The sequence below is a fragment of the Anguilla rostrata genome, chromosome 1 (genome assembly GCF_018555375.3).
Source record: "Anguilla rostrata isolate EN2019 chromosome 1, ASM1855537v3, whole genome shotgun sequence".
NCBI lineage: Eukaryota > Metazoa > Chordata > Actinopteri > Anguilliformes > Anguillidae > Anguilla > Anguilla rostrata.
Genome location: NC_057933.1, coordinates 68,162,348 through 68,179,129, shown reverse-complemented (window position 1 = coordinate 68,179,129; position 16,782 = coordinate 68,162,348). Strand labels below are relative to the sequence as shown.

The following is a 16,782-nucleotide window of genomic DNA, read 5'->3' as shown; positions in this document are numbered from 1 at the left end:
CTGGCATCTACTGCTTTCTAACATGAGCCAGTGTCCACCATGCCCCACCTAGTCTCACGTTGCCTAACTTGCAAAATGGAAAATTTCCAAACAAAAAGACAATACTTAGCTGACCTCCACTAGCTGAGGGTGCAGTTCAAAGCTTGACACATCAATTCAAATCAAGGTCATAGTGTGATTTCCACTTTCCAGTTTACAGTCTTTTTGGCACTTTTCACTGACACTGTAGAGGGCCAGGAGCAGGCCGAGATTAACACTAACAGGTTCATATAATCACCTCAACTGTTCTCCAACAATGAACAGTTGAGGTGATTGTATGAACCTGTTAGTGTTAATCTGGGCCTGCTCGTACATTTAGAGAAAATTAAAGAAAATACATAAATTACACAAAGCTATGTTGCCATGTTGCTGCCACATAAAAAAATGGTATGAACAGGAGTTAATTGCTACCTTGAATCGTAAAGAAACATACAACGGGTTCTAAAAATACACCTGAATTCTGAGAGCATATGGCAGTATTGCATGTTAGATGACTCGACCACTGTCCATAACTCAGATGGATGCAGATGTACAGAGGCAGCATGAGGGAGAAGAGAGGAATGACAAAGTGATGAGTCACGAAATGAATGACAACGTGACAAACTGCCCATGTGTACTTTAGCCAGTTCCTCTAAGGGGATATAGCAGCCAACAGCGCAATGTGAGTATCAAAGGGGGGCCTACGGCATACCATGATGCTCTGCAATCTTAGGCGCAGTCATGAACTCTATGGTAAGTGCCATAAGCCATACTACAGAACAGAAGCTCAAAAAATACACTAATTATTACTTATTGGATTCATGCTTAAACATTAAGCTTCATATCCAAGCTAATGCATTCTGGACATACAGCTCTAAGGGACAAGGTCAAATATTACACATTTTTTTAAAAAGAATTACCTTTACACATGATCACAGCAACATTCTGACAAGACCAGAGCAGTATTCAAAACCAGGTTTCCTTAAAACAGGATGAAACCAGGATCCAAAGGATCAAAGCTGTGATTTTCAAAATTTGTCAGTAACCCTGTTCTTGGGAGTTTGGCCAAAAACTTACCTTGGCCTTCATCAAATGCTGGATACCTTTAGGTCATGATTAACTGAGCCAACTAAATGTGATGAGCATTGCACCTGTGCAACTGAGGATTAGGATGAAATGAAAACCTAAATGAAGACACACTCTGAGTCCATGTCAATGCAAAAATCCAGTTCCCTGCCTGCCATCCAGCATTTTGACCAGCCATTTTACAACCACAAACTCCTCAGACCAGGAAAGGGAGCTGAATTAGTTCAAGGAAAATGATCCCAAGACAAAAAATCCCACGCCCCTCCCTACCTCCACCAGGACCAGGGCTGCGTGGCTATACCCGACGCAATAGTTATATCTGGAGCCATTATGTTCAGATATAGTTAGATCTGAAGCCATTATATTCAGATATAGTTAGATCTGAAGCCATTATATTCAGATATAGTTAGATCTGAAGCCATTATATTCAGATATAGTTAGCCTAGATCTGGAGCCATTCAGCAACATTTTATGTTACATGTTACTCTGATTTAGGGCTCCATGGTTTTCAAAATGCAGAAAAGTAACACATTTTACATTTACATTTTAGCATTTAGTAGATGTTCTTATTTGGCGCAACTTCACACAGTTCACACTCCTATATGCACAATGCAGTTATACAGCAGGGCATTTTGCTGAAGCTATTCAAGTTAATGTACTTCACTCAAGGGTACAGCAACAGTGCCACACCTGCGAATAAAACCTACATAAAACCTACAGCGCAATCATGGGGTTTCAAGCCCAGTTCCTAATCATTATGCTACACTGCATAAACCAACACAGAATCCAGTAATTAATACAGAAAACAGCTAATCTTGAAAACTGCATTGGGTTTATTATAAGAGATACACTGTGTGAAACTGTGTATTATGATGTCCTGAAACATAAATGTAAAGATGTATTCCACAGATGTGCACCAAGCACTCTCAAGTGGTAAAAGTCCGAACATCTGCCTCCTCAAATCAGCAAGATGTCTAAAAAGCTTAACACTATCATGGCTGCTGGATGGCTCATCCTTTAAAAGCACTATTGTAGTGCATGGATAGACACATTTTATAACTAGACCTCTCTCACGCACAAACACACGCACACAGACACGCACAAGCACACGTACAAGCACATGTACCCACACATGTACACACACACAAAAGTGGGGAGGAAAAGGGAAAAGCATTAAAAACAAGCAAACAAACTTAACAGTATCAGTACCACGGTGTCACAGATGACACAAAGCAAATTCCCTTTTACTGCACTTCTGTTATTCATCAGATCCTGGTCATTCAAATTGTTTTTGAAAGAAATATGTTTTAAACTGCAAACAATGATCATGCACTCAAAAGATACAGCTTTACAAATGCATGGCCCCTCTTCCCTTCCCTTCCCTTCCCTCCTGCACATTTACACAGATGCAGCTCAGTTTAGCAGCTTTCCAGTTTCGCCTCATTGACATCAGCAGTTAGCCTTGGTGTTTTTATGTGAAGGTAAAAGTTCTAGGGAGGGGGGATGTGGCTGTTGATTTCAAAATAAAAGTACATACAAAACAACATTGTATTCAATAAAGTAAATAATAAATAAATATGTCTTATCTTATACGATAATCAGAAAATCCGAAATCAGGAAGTGAATAAAACAGAGCTCAAATATTTCATGCGTGCAAGCTGGTTTGTCATTCGGACTGAAAACCACTTCCTCGGATGGCATGAAAAATTATTTACACTGATAAAAAAAAAAAAAAAAAAAAAAAAAAAAAAACATCAAACCACAATGGGAGATTAAATCACCATCACGGGCCTAATTACATCTGAAATTATATCAGTTGCAGAATTTTGACCGAAACATTTAAGAAAGTTACAATTTGCAATTAGACTACACCTTTGGGCAACTGCTATAGAACCAAATATCCAGATTCTGCCATCTACATCCACAGCTGATGAAATATAGAGAAGTTAGGATATGAGATGTATTATATTTGTGTGTGTAAAACCAGGGTGATATTGTATGACATTATATGAAGTTATTACTCTTAAATATTAAGCCAACCATGAGGACGTAAATCTTGAGCATATGGGTTGCTGTCAGAGGTAAGCTATTAATTAATCAAGCTCTTACAGCCGGTGTCATAAGGAGAGAGCCCATTCAAATTGTTAAAGTAAAGAAATTGAATGATTGCTTAATAATCATTCATTATGCTCCTCACAGAGAGCGCAAATCAATGTCTTGGGGGCAAGAAGACTAAATTACAACTTGAAAAAAAAAGTACCGCAAAACACAAGGCTGTATTTCTCATTAGCGTTTGCCTAGAGCAGATCATAATATTGTCAGGGAACATGGAAACCCAATAAGAGTAAATGGGAGGTCTAGGCACGAGGGCAACAGCTAAGAGGCTGGATAATTTGCCATTTGGTAGAGTTACATCATGATCAACCCACACACTAGCACCCCAGCCATATATTACAGGGGGTGAATAGGAACATGATTTGCGTACTGCTAGTCCCTGATACAAAATCAGACTAATTAAAGGACAGGGCCCCTAGCAACAGAGCTGCAATTGGTTAGCTTGGACTGCATGTGATCACAGGGCAACGAGGTGGACTGTAGGTGTACAAATCCAGAAGGTTTTCATTGCTATTTCAGACAAGGGGTGAGCTGGTGTGACTGACAAACAAAATCAGACTCACATTTCCAGTCACCAACAGCCCGAATGCATTCACCAGTGACGACCCCCCCCCCCACCCCCCACCCCCCACCCCCCGTCTAAAGTTCTAAGCCAACACTCCATATATCACAAACGCACAGATATAAATCCCGCACCCAGTAACAGTCCCTCCTGCTTGCGCTGAACTACAATACTTAAGCTCAGGTCTTCATTAAACAAGGCAACAACTCATTGTGGGGGGTTGCCATGGCAACTGGTCCCTCTATTTTTAAACGGCGCAACTAATCAATTTCATTTCTACCACTGCCTAAGGGAGGATGGGGTGGTGCTGGGGAGGGGCATGGGAGATGCAGGGGGTCAAGTTGTAGACAAGACATGAAAGAGCACAATACAGGATTTTACAGTCAGCCTCACATTATGGTCCACATCAGGCAGTTATGGATGGGTCTGTGTATGTCATTCTGCAACATTGCCCTACAGCATTAGTCTATTAGGCGGAAGGTTTCAACTTCATAAACATGAATGTAGCACAAAGTCATTTTATATTGATCCATCATTCTGAACGGGAAGCTACAGGCTCCAGGCCAAAGCAATTTATTCAGGATTTCATTTTATTTTCTGTTCTTTTGAATTAATCACCACAGACATTGGCTAATTTGCAAGGGCGGCTTTAAAATGTAATTTCCTAACTTAGATCAACAGACCAGGACGTACAACCCAGTAACAAGATGAAACATTCAAGGGAACAGCATCAAAGTCCCATCATCCCACTGAAATCAGGTGACCAGCTTTATATGTGTATATAACAGGACTATGTTAATCCTGCAGATGAAGCAGAGGTGGTCAAATTTATCTGCGTCCTTAGCAGGGACACAGAAAGAAAAAAGGTGCATCGCTGTCTCTACTCACACAAACAGAGTATTTTCAAACTTAAGGACATTCCCCATGGTTTACAGGACTCACTAACACTAGGGCCAGACCTCAGTAAAAGACATTGGAAATCTTTTAATATCAAACTACATAAAAGCAAGCGAAATTACGACAAGTGGATGTGTGCACAAGATCCAGTGAGGACAGTATTGTATCAGTTCTGTTCATGTCTGCAAGAAGAGCAAGTCAGGGAGTGAATCAGGATGAAGGGACAATAAGCACAGTATTTTTATATACAGTATATATACACACACATACACTGAGTGCCATAATGTTCGTGACAAAGCCTTTTTTTATTTAGCTCAGTCCTTTTTTTTTCTAACATTTTTTTAATTTTACATTTGTAATCAAACAACTGACTACAATGCCCTTTGCAATTACTGAGCTCTCCAGTGCTCTCTGTCTTCTTAATGATGTTTCAGACAGTAGATTTTAGTAAGCCCAAGGTTTGGTCTATGTCTCTAACTTTTTTCATATTTCTCAGCCTCATAATGGCTTCCTTTTTCCCCACGCACAAGCAGTCGCTACAAGACCAAAATACCTAAGTGGGATTTACTAAACGGTCGCAATGGGTCAAAATTATTTCTTTCTTTTGTACAGCACCTAACATCATGTCATCTTTTCTTTACATCCTCTACTGTTCATTTTATTATTCTTAAATAATTCATTTTGCATGTGATGTCACTCCAACTGATTAATTTTTGTCCTCCTCGTCCTCTCTGGTGTTGTATTCCTATGCTGTAATATGGCGTGTAGCTGTAGCTGCCTTGTCGACCATTACCTATATTCCCAGATCTGTAAATTTAAGTTCTGCTTTTCTTGCGGTTCCCTCGCTTCTCGTGCCTGGTTGCTCCGTACCCATTTCGTAGCGCCTTGTAATCTGGATGTGAGAGCATAGCATATTGTTTCTGACCCTTTTCATGGGCATCTCCTACCGCAAAATTGCGAATGAGGGCATTTAATGCACTTGACTGAGTGAATAGAAACAGTCTTTGTAAATCAGTCGTTAATGTGTCGGTATCTGTGACCACAAAAGAACCGCAATACAGCAAATGTTTTTTGCGCTGCGACTGTCTCCTTAGCAAATCTGGCCCCCAGTGTCTGGTGATGTCTATGGGTCGCATACTTCAAGCATTCATTGAACGCAAAGGATTTGGAACAAAGTACTAAATATGATGACTTAATTTAAGATTATATTAATTTGTCCAATTACTGTTGGTCCCCTAAAATGGGTGTAATGTGCATGAAAGGTGCTGTAATTCTTACACACATCACCTGATATGAATGTAAATACCCTCACTGTTAAAGATGGCAGTCTGGACTTTAACCTCATATTCATTGTTTCAATTCAAATCCAACATGTTGGAGTACAGAGCCAAAACAACAAAAAGAGTCTCCTGTCCAAATACTTATGGACTGGACTGCATATATATAAAGAGCATATTTATCTTAACTACAGTGTAAAACACATGAAGAACTATTTCTCTGAAATTGTCATAAATGGTTGGAGTGTCATTAGAGCAGTTAATTAATGCTAGTCTGACACATTTGAAGAGGGTGTAAAAAAACATCACTGGAACAATTTTAAAGAAAAAAATATGCAGATACATGAAGCTAGGTAAGAGACAATGCTGGTAGCCTTTCAGCAACTCTCAGCTTCTGCAAAGCCACTCGAGCCTCATTATTCTTCGAGATCTGCTTCCGATTACACCGAGGAACCAATCACATGCACATGGAGGGAGGTACAGTAGGATTAGAATTTTGGGGGCTGGGGAGTGGGGAGTAATGCAATCTATTTCATAAAAAGCCATCTTAGGACACATGCTCCTGGTTTAGCAGCTGCAGGCCCGCATTCTAAAATGTTAATCAAATGTGCTGCATTCCCATGCTAGATTCCGTTAAGATTAAAATTACTCATGCACAGCACTGTTACAGGCGTTCAGTCACGGAAGGCAGACTTGATGTCACCCTTCCTGTGATTAGGTTCCTGTTTCTTTAAGAGTATAGGAGTCACCATTCTTTCTTTATTTCTTACCCAGGGTGCCCAGCGCAGTCAAAATGAGCAAGCCAGTCTGAGCCGGTTTGTAACCTCAGGATATGGAATTATCTCTTAATATGTAACCGTTAGTGGTCAGGACGTCACACAGAAAAAAAAAGACAGAAAGGCAAAGAGGAAAGGAGGGGATAAAGAGGTGGGTGGGGGTAAAAGGAACCCCCTGTACTCCCGAGGGAAGAAAAAAGAGAAAAAAAATCTGCTTATAGGAATTTAGCTAAATCTGAACCTGGCACCTTTACAAAACAGCTCGCGCTGGAACTACAGACCTCAGGGTGGGGCATACGTTGTTTAGAGAGAAGAAGGAGAGGGGAAAAAACTGAAACTTGAACCATCTGGTGAAGCTGAGGTAGCAGAGATTTTTGTTGTATTTGGAAGGGGGTGGGTAGGGTTGGAAACAGCATCTCAACTATAATCTGCAAAGAATGACACGCTGCAGAAAATGATGCGGACTGTGGCAGTTACATGTCTTATCTGATTTTATATGCCATTTGTGTGAACGCACACAAGCACATGCTTGCCCTGTAACCTCATCAATCTATAGGGCAAATAGAGGACATCAATGGGTCAACCTGGTCGTACTGCGCTCTAAGGCACGAACGGTCAGCTAACATGCAGGCATGTGACACAGAGCACAGATAAGAAGACACAACCTCCTTTGTGGGAAAAGCGACTTACAAAAGCACAGTAGAACACCCGAGTGAGTGAGGTTCTACAACAGAAAGGGTGGAGGGTTTGTGCCATGAGTGTAAGAGGGGCAGAGAGAGGACCATTCTCATAGATTTCCTTCCGAGCTGGGTATCAGTTATTAAAATGCTTAGTTGTGCAGGACTCCACTTTACCTTGAGGTTCCAGGTGAAGAGTCCAAATCACAGACCAATGTACTGTATACAGTTCCAGAACACACTCATGCAACTCTCAAAGACTATGCGGTGCATACACTAATCCTTAAATTGGTCAGGTGACCAAACACCTTGCACCACGGGAAATGCAGGTAACAGAGGTGATGCGGTATTACTGAGGACCCAACACTTAACTCAATGGAGTGTTTCACTGTTACTCTGGCCAATTGGGAATACCATATATCATTTACCATCACCTGCAGGAACAAACAATTCTCTCCTTTGAGGTTTTCCTTCAAAATTCTGAACTGGTCAATTTCATTTCTGATACTTAACAATAGACAAAACAGCTATAAAGGCAGCAGCTGTAGTCATGTTTTCTCCTGAATTACACTATGTGATGCAGTTCAATGCCAATACCTGCTCACTCTGTGGGGACTCAAACTGCATCTTCAATGACTGAAGTGGGACATATGATCATGAGGCTAATGCAATATTCAAAGCAATGGTGACAGGCTGAATCACTGATCAGACAGCCAGTTCCTCAGGTAACCCCAAACCTCCAATGAAAAGGTCTCAAGCAAAAACTTCAGACCACAAAGATCAAACGGTGGCAAAAGGCTGCCATATGCAAGAGATTTTGGGTTCTGACTAAACATCAGAATCACTCACTCTCTCAGTTTAGCAGCTCCCCCAAATTCACGAAAGTACCGTAGTCACAACACTAGATGGCAATAAATTCTAATAACAGGATCTGCTAAAGAACACACGTGCCGACTGCCCTCGCTTCTCTCCAAGGCCAAATACATAACAGAATATCAGCAATGGTGATATCTGACAATACCTACTGAACTGCAAAAACAAACAAAACAAAAACCATCAGGAGCACCTTTATAACAACCACTGCATGTTTAGCTGGCTTAATAGACACCTGACTGGATCACATTTTCCCAACCCGTGAAATCCTGAAACTGTTTTGAAACGCTACAAAATGAATTATCTAGGCTACTTTCAGACTGGGCAGATCAACTATAAGCCTGCTCATTATGACATAATCGGTACAAAAAAAAACCAGCGCTGATCTTTGAGCCCAACAAAGGTTTTTTTTTTTTTTTTTTTAGCACATATGCATACATTATGCTTAAAAGCAGAAAAATAAAGCAATGAAAAAACTTCACCATACAATGAACACTACTACATGTCACTGTTCAAATACTGTTCTCGAAGCATTCGTTTTCAATACTGTACATCTAGCTATATCGCATGAGAAAACTGAAACGGTGTTTATAAAACAGACAAGGACATTTCAAGGGCTATAATTAATACTTCTGAATGCCCTTTGAATAAAAGAAAATATATCCTAGAAAGAAAAAACAATAAGCAACACCATGATTTAAGTATCCTAAAAAAAGGCATTGTCAAGAACCTGTCGAGGCCACAAAATAATTTATTAATTTAGCATCACAAGAAAGTACATGACTCATATGAAAATATCAGATAAGTAAACAAGTATCAAATGGGCACCAGGAGACCTCAACATTCATTTCTACAGTGACCTCAGTGGTAATGAGATAATGGCTTACATTTCCACAAATGCAACTGAGCACGCACAGGAGCAAAAGAATGTTTGATGATGAGAACAGCCCATTCTGTCCACCTAGGCCTGTTGTTTCAACCAACCATCTAGAATGTATCAAGCAGGGTCAAGCCTGATCCTGAACATCCAAAGGGTCTTTGCCTCTGCCACTACATGACCTGGAAAGCTATTCTGTGCATTAAAAACTCTCAGAACATTTGACTTTTATTTTGCACATCACATTTTTAAGCATCGACAGGTTCGTTGATCATTAATCATTAATTGAATGATTAATTGGTGACTGCTATGGCAGCAATTGAAGGAAAAACTGAAGGAAAGCACCCCTAGGGTTGATTCTGATGAGAGAGAAAACAATTGGCTTGAAATAATGAAAACATGCTAAATAATAGGTAACAATACATAAATATTAATGTGCAATAATGAAATACTGCTTACATTACTTCAGTTCTCTCTGCTATGTCTACATTCTGCATATATGCCAATGGATTTCTTATATTATTAAGTTCACTCTGGCAGCAATATAGTTAATCTAGTGCAACAGACTATTTCTTGGTACAAAAGCAACCACACTGAAATTGATCGGGCTATGTTTGCCTAATTGAATTCGCAGCTGCATTCTGCAACTACTTTGTCCACTTACAGCACAGCTAAAGCACAGTTTCTTGGTGCAGTGGTTCACCTTATGGTTTGGAATTGAAAACTATTGATAAATGTGGACAGGATTCCCATTGGCAATGTATAATTGACTGCTTCTTTACCCTGAGAAGGAGAGTTTCAAGCAGCAGTGTATTGCCCACATCACAGTGTGGTGTGCCTGCACTGCTGTGAAGTAGTTCATAGTGTGCATAGTTCTCTGGTGTAAAGGCAGCAAAACTCAGATGGGCGTCTACAGAAGAGGTGAAAAGAAGTACTGGTTGGCTGCACACATTTTACAGGACATGAGCTGTGTCCTGCAAAATTCCATTGTGAACCAACAGGGGACATTGCAGTGATGAGCCTCCAAATGCAGTTGGGCATTCAGAATTAAGGATAAAAAGTTAGATAAATTAGTTATGTTGTAAATATGTGAACTATGTCAACTCTAATGGAATGTGTTCAAGTGAAAATAAACTGAAATCAACATGAAATAATGGCATCGCTTTTGGTAACCTTTAGAAGCAGGCTCCCCATAGTCCTAAATCCTGTAGGGATGTACTTACACACTGATTTGTCCTCCTCTAATCAGTGTTACTTGTATTAACTGATAAGTAAAGTAGTTTTTTACTAGGTCTTGTGAGGAGAAGGTCTTAGGTTCAAATCCCATGCAGCTGTGGTAACAGTTTTAAAGGCACTCGACATAAACTGCAGAAGTGAGTGTCCAGCTGTATAAAGGGGTTAAGGTATGTAAAATGTATGTTAGTTTAGGTAAACCTGCCTCAAAATGGAAGAACAGTGGCGAAATAAAGGACGCAACATCAAAAGCAGAAGCCATGCAAATGACTGGACAGTGGACACTCGATTAACTCCTTATGGGAAAAGCAAAAGGGTGGTCTAAAAGCAGCAAAGAACATGGATAAACTATAACACTGCACCACTTAAACACCTCCCTTTCTTTAGGAACAATGTGCTAGCCTCCCTTTTGATCAGACACATTCGGGCCATTTATCTTCATGTGCCACCTGCTTCACTTGCTTTCTGCTGACCACACCACTGCTTCTGGGCGAACCCGGGGTACTGGACACCTTGATAGGCGTTTATGGGTAAATTCAAGTCCCTTTCAGCCAATTAGAGGCCTGCGAGTTTGCGCTCTGCATGAGGCTCTGTAGGCACCATCAAGGTTGTCCTGTATTGAGCTGGCTGATTGTTCTCAAGCTAACAGCTGAGTTGCTTCCATAATTAAACTTCACAGAACTGCTGCACAGAACATTGCAGTCCATTGTTTTATTGTGGGGTTTTAACAAGTCTTTTGTAATGCTTTGAAACACACACTCCAAATTCAGGTGCTAACAGGGAGAGTGTACCAAAATACACACTATTAGAGTATGTATGTATTCTATTAGATTACACACTCTTTGCTCAGTTTTTTAAAAAGCACTGCTCAATCAATTTTAAAACACATGCATTAAACACACTGAAGGCATCAAAGTCTGTAATCAGGGTTTTTCTTCTTTTTTTTTTTTAATCTGCTGTTAAAAACATGAATTCTGTAAACACAGATATCTAAATATGTTAAAACTAAATTTTAACATCTTGATGGCTACATTATTACGGCTGTTCATTTGGATAGACTGTAGGTGCACCTTGCAATTGAAACACCATTTCAGGAATCTACACATCACGGCCCAAAAGTGATAAAAACTGCACCACGAGGCACTTCATTGGCACAATTTGATAATGACTTTTTTCCATCTGCAAGAGACAGTAATGAGCAAGGAAACTACATCGTTACAAACAAACCATCGTATCTTTTGGCAATCCTGAAACATGTAGACTAATTGAGATAAACCAGCGGACAGTGTGTGTATGTGTGTGTGTGTGTGTGCGCATGTGTGTGTGAGTGCAAGTGAGAGAGAGAATTGTAATGATTTCTTAATGCTTCTGATTTTTCCTTTATCCTTCCTCACAGTCGGTTAAACTTACCTGTGAAGGTGACAGATTTAACAGTAAAAATAAGCTATAAATTACAATATAATTTACCTCTGGAGCACCTGAATGAGTAATAGGAGTAATAATTGTTTCAATTTCATTTGTATCAGTTATATAATAACTCACCCCTTACTTTTTGCTTAGGTGTTTAACATCAATGCATTCCATTAACAGCATTAACAATGCCTTTTAATTGCATAATTTCCTGAAAATTAAGCAGCTCAAAAAGAGTTCACTCGTAAAGTACGAATCTCTTGCATTTCAAGCTAAGCTTGCAATATGAATCCCGATTGCTATACATGGTAATGCATTTATCTTCCAGTACCTGGAGTGGATTGCAGAGGTCATTAAGAGCTGGAGTAGAGAGTAGATCACCAGGACAGAAGACCGTCATGACAGGTTCCATGACTGTCGTTGATACCAGGTGTATGAAGTTGCAAAATCAACCTCAAATGAATCATTTAACTCAGGAAACTGATTCACAATCAAAGCCAACTGATCTGAAAACAACTCATAATGTGCAAATACAACTATTTTTCCAGGGTCAAGATGTCAAGTTCAAGGATACCGTAAAGGTTGCTAATAAAGGACATAGGCTAAATACAGTGTTTTGTACCAACTATTGTAAAATATGCTTATTTTGTAAAGCATATATTTTTGTAAAACATGCTCATTTTACTTTAAACTCATAACACCAGTGTGTTGACAGTTTCAGCATAATGAGACATCGTGTGGAAACAAAGCACCAACCTTTGCCACCATGCAGACTGTTTGTACAGTCAGTGAGCAGAAAACAGGTCTATTTGAGTGATACTGCCAAAAAAATCAATTGTCCTGCGGGATATCTGCAATAAATGCTTCATCAATAAATGCAGAGCACTTGTCAAATGACTTTCTGGCATTTCTAACAACTATAAGCATAAACATCGTAAAATTAATATGAAAATACCTTATACACCATATTACCCAGATAATGGTCATGATATTTGACTGGGGAAAAGACACTGTGTAGGGCCATGGTCTCAAACTCCAGTCCTGGAGAACCAGTCTCTGCCAGTTTAAGCCAGGGAAACAAGGTATCCACTCTTTCTGCCAGTCTCTGACTTAAATGAAGCATTAAAGTAAAAGCATTGAAAACCAGCAGACACAGTGGCCCTCCAGGAGCTGAGTTTGAGATATATGCCATGGTGCAATATAAACTATGAAAAATCACTTAATATTCCCTTTTGATTCTGATTAAATGATTAATATTCATCAGACAGGAAAGCAAATTTTGAGAGCCCACATGTAAAGGTGTGTCACTGCACAGAAAGGTTGACACTGCAACTTATTTCATTCATACCCCAGGACCCTTAGGGGCTTATAACACAAATGACAGATTTACAGAGTACAGAAAGACAGCAACAGAGAATCAAAAAAAGACACAGTTAAGTTTTAAGCTGATTTTCGATACTGCTGTGGACTATTCTCATACATAGCAGAACAGCGGATGGTGAACCCTGCAAGCAGTCATGTATAAAATTTCCAGTACACTTACAGAATACCACACCAGTTGCTGTGGAAGTGGTCCGACATAGAGCTGACAATATAAAATATTGGAAAATAAATAGGCTACTTGTCTCACCTACATTTCCCTTTCCAGCACACTTTTGAGAGTTTCTAAAACTTTGGAGTGAATATGAGTGAGTGTAACATGCATTTTCTTTTTTTTGCTTTTGGCCCCGAGTCAACGTTCGCGGGTCTGTTATATTACGTTCTTATTATTCCAGTCACGTTTGACCTGTTACCATGCGAGTAACATAAATGTGTTTTTTTACTAGTACATGCATTCCACTGGCTGTTTGTTTTCTTGACATCCAAGCTGGTGGTCAAATGTGGTTTCCTATTAGGAGCTAACAGTTCTTCCAAAATCTCCCAAAAATCCAACACCATCATCACTGTGCGAGATACAGAAGGAGCACAGAAGACCATAGGGAGACAGCTGGAACACTGCCAGTCTATCTCGAAGCCATAAATGTGAAAAGCACAAATCCAAGATGATATGTTTAGTTAAAGGATTTGCATTTTGACAACATCTTGCAGCTATTCAATTATTTTTTCGTGCATTTTGAGTAAGGTGCTATTGTTTTCCTTTTTAAACTTGATCTTCACATGCACCTATAATCGCTTGTAGGCCATTTTGGAATATATGAATTGTTTATACCGTGTATATTTAAGCCTAACAATATCTAAATAAATGAAAATCCAAACTTTGTGAGTTATTAAGCACAACAAGGACGAATAGAAGAAATAGATAAAAAGGAACAGCCTTCTGTATCCACAAGACTGTAAAAGTGCTTCAAGTTGATTCACCTGGTGAGGAATAGTTCCCAGCAGAAACCTGCAACCCTGTAACCCTGTCTGAAACACGATATTCCAGAAAGAGGCAGAAATCATTTGACTATGTATGTGAAGCGGTTTACAATTTTTTACTTTTCCAAACACTCATCTGGTTATGCTGCAGTTCAACGTGTCTATTCAAGTCTAAATGAACAGAAACATAGTTAACAACAACTAGAAACAATAGCCCGCAAGATACTTGCGTTACATTGTCACAACTAAACGTCTCCCTTCACCATAGTTCTGTTCAGTTAGTGTCAAATACAAAGCCATCATTTAACTTCCATTAAACCACAGGTCAACTCAACAAAGTTGGGTAAAATGTTATGTGCAGCTTACATATATGTGAAATTGTTGAGCTAAGATCTGTACTTTGGAATAACTGACCTCTCTAACACATGCTGCAAAATGCCACCATTGCGATACAAGTCCTCGCGCTGAGGTTCAGTAGGTAGCTATACCCCGTCCTAATATCTTCTATCTATTGTTTGCTGCATCGAGATATGGGTGGCATATTATTGATCTACTGTATGCTTCCTTTCTATAGTCATCTTCATTTGCAGCCGTTCGTTCGTTCCTAAGCGTTCGTGCATTCATGTTCCACTTAATTGCAGTCTTTAAGTACACCGAGTACAGGGTAGCCATTTGCGTGCATATGAAATAACTTGAGAGCGTGAGAGAACACGTTTTCACTTACGTAAATGGCTGATGCACTTAAAAAAAATAATTGTACAACCATCATCTCCATACCACGCGATTCGTGTGCCCTGTAGCCTATAAGCTTAGTGCACCTCAGTTTCACATAGCCTACTCCTGCAAACTGTCACGTTACAGTCTTGATAACGATAAAATGTTTACAGAAAGGTGCCGCCTGGCAAAATGCACGCGTGCGAATGGATTTGCATTGTGTTCACTACACCGTTATAGTGCTCACGCAGCCGGGAAGACGCAGCGCTTCCTCAACCAATCTGAGTTAACCCCTAGAGACGCCAGATGAAACAATGAAACGAATTTCAACCCTTACACGTCTACAAAATAGTGGTCATTTCCCTTGCAGTGAACGCAGCATCAAAGTGCCTACACTCTAATAATATGTCCTATTTACCAGACAGAGATTTTATTTTCCCAATTTGTTCACTTTAGGATGTAGCTAGCTATGTAACTGGATAACAATTATGTGCACCACCTCTCCATCCGCATCTAATCGCTCTGCAGTTCCACAAATCAATATCAGACGCGATCACCTCACAACAAATTCACAGACATGCAAATATTTTGACAATCGCCCTGTTCTCCGACTAGGCCAAAGCTAAATCCTCGGACTCACCTGACTAGCCTTTACCCTGCAGGTTCCACTGGCTCCGGGTTCGCTTTCCGATCCTGAAGCGCTGCAGCAGCTCCTCGCGACCAGTCCCCGGCACCGGTAGGCAACACAAAACGCTGATTGGGCCTCGACAAGTGCTCATCCCCCTTGGTCTCTGCCCAGACAGACGGGTTATTGGTCGGCGGCTATGTCGGAGACGCGCCCCTATTAAGGTGTGTGTTGTTGTCTGTGTCTGGAGGGGAGGGGACAAGAAGCAGCGAAATGATGGGAACTAAATGGGTTGTTATGCCCGTCGTGTCGGCAGCCCAAGCTTGCCATGACAGATAAATTGTGGCCAGCCATATTACATCTCCACCTCTTTCCGCACGGTCCATTGATTGGACTCCATAAGAACAATGCCTGTGATTAATCCTGCTTTCTCACCTCTCCCCCATTGTTAAAATCCCAAAAGTAGCTGTAACCGATTCCCTAAAATTGTTCTCCTTCAACCCCCCGATGGTTGTTTTACTTGTTGAAATGTTCCAAATGCGTAGGCTACATAAACCCCTTATTAACAGTGGTGAGGACACTCGTGGTTGATACAGCGAAATTAGCAAGCTTATATGAATAGTCTATATTTTATAAAGCATTTCTTAAAAAAATGTTCAAAAGGGGCTACAAAATACGATTCTATTAACATGTCTTAAACTACGATTTAAGACCACACCGGGATTAAATTTTGTTACTTTATGATGTTGCATAATGACAACCTAACCAGAATGACACGTTCTTTGTTTATTGCCGTTTTTAATATGGTAATTTTTCCGCTCATTAATCTCGCATGATGTAGACAAAACAATGTAATACTTCTACGTAGTTTTTAAAAAATCTGTTGTTATGGCTACGAACAGTCTGCAACATCTAAAATGTTAATTTTCCGACTGTGACACCAGGTGACATGGGTTGTTGTCTGTTTATGGTAATTACAACACGGCTGTAATATCGCCTCTATATTCGTTCTATATTAGGCTACTATGTTACATGGCTATTTCACTGACCTATTTCAATATTTTGCAACGGTGCACAATAGAAGTTCGGATATTAAAGGGTTATCGTATATATCTGGACAAACTTTGTAACTGACAGATAGGCTTTAACCGGTTATGTTGGAGATCTCGATTTCTCAATGCCACGTTGTGATGATAGAATTTTCCAAGATAACCAAATCTTTGTTGCTCTCAGAGTGAGGTATTAACATTCGGCATTCGCATATCTTAGCATAACTGCTATAAT

General features: G+C 40.0%; 1 protein-coding gene across 1 annotated transcript in view; it reads right to left on the bottom strand.

The window, feature by feature from the left end:
• LOC135264081 (transcriptional repressor p66-beta-like) overlaps window positions 1–15,726 on the bottom strand; it is a 37,319-nt gene extending 21,593 nt beyond the window's left edge. Inside the window, exon 1 of the mRNA XM_064352741.1 lies at window positions 15,514–15,726. The gene's annotated coding sequence lies outside the window, so the exon portion shown is untranslated. The remainder of the gene's footprint in view (window positions 1–15,513) is intronic.
• Window positions 15,727–16,782: the final 1,056 nt, after the last annotated feature.